Source organism: Tigriopus californicus, chromosome 5, assembly GCF_007210705.1.
Source record: "Tigriopus californicus strain San Diego chromosome 5, Tcal_SD_v2.1, whole genome shotgun sequence".
Taxonomy (NCBI): domain Eukaryota; kingdom Metazoa; phylum Arthropoda; class Copepoda; order Harpacticoida; family Harpacticidae; genus Tigriopus; species Tigriopus californicus.
In genome coordinates this window covers 5,183,969-5,184,900 of record NC_081444.1, presented here as the reverse complement: position 1 = coordinate 5,184,900, position 932 = coordinate 5,183,969, and positions in this window count along the sequence as shown.

Sequence of the window (932 nt, the reverse complement as noted above, 5' to 3'; positions counted from 1 at the left end):
TGAAATTCAAAAATATTAATTTTATTAATGGAAGTAGAAATCCTATCTTCTTTTGAGTACGATATTATTATTTCCTTAGCCAGTGCTTTCACGTCCACTGAATGGCGCAATTCAGATTTATTTCGTAAGATCTGTGAAGATGGCAGAGCAAAAGAAATCTTCGAAAAATGGCGTTATGCTACTTACTTTAAATTTCCACTCCCATCAAACGAAATGGTCATGCAAAGGTTGCGTGAGTTGGTGAAAACTCTACATCCGTCCTCCAGAGTGCACTACATACTTTACACTGTATTATTTCGAACAGCGCCCTCTTTGAGCGTGTTATTTGTTAAAGAAAACATGTGCCCTGATGTAAATGATGCTCATTGAGATGAACTTCTAGCACAAGATTGGAGTTTTTTCAAGACAAATTCCTCGCCAATCAAATGTGGTAAACAATGATCACTTTCATAATTCATAAACAATGTTTGTTTCATTACTTTGCACGTACTTCCCTAGCACTACTGGGAATAAAATCCTTTGCAAGTCAAGATGGGAAATTTGCTGCAGAACAAAACAAACACTATTTTTTTTCTTCTTTTACTTACAACCCCTATGATTCCAGGAGGAACGTAAATTTATGAAGATGTGAAAACAAAGGAAAAACGTATTTGGCTTGCTTTGCTTTCTTTGACATGAGTCGAAGATTTCGGTCAAAAACTTCAATGAGAATATAGTTAACGACACGTATCCTTTTTTTCAAAGCTCGTTTAATTCAGACCAATTGTCATACAAAGCTGTTAAATGCTGCAACAAGGATTGACAGTAGCTGCGAAAAAATAATTTTGCGGATCGAGGCTGGCAACAGGGGACCGGCGAGACCAGCTTCAGCAGTGCCAGGAGCACCGTTAACAGGGTCAAGAACGTTTATCATGCCTTTGGGAACTTCAGTG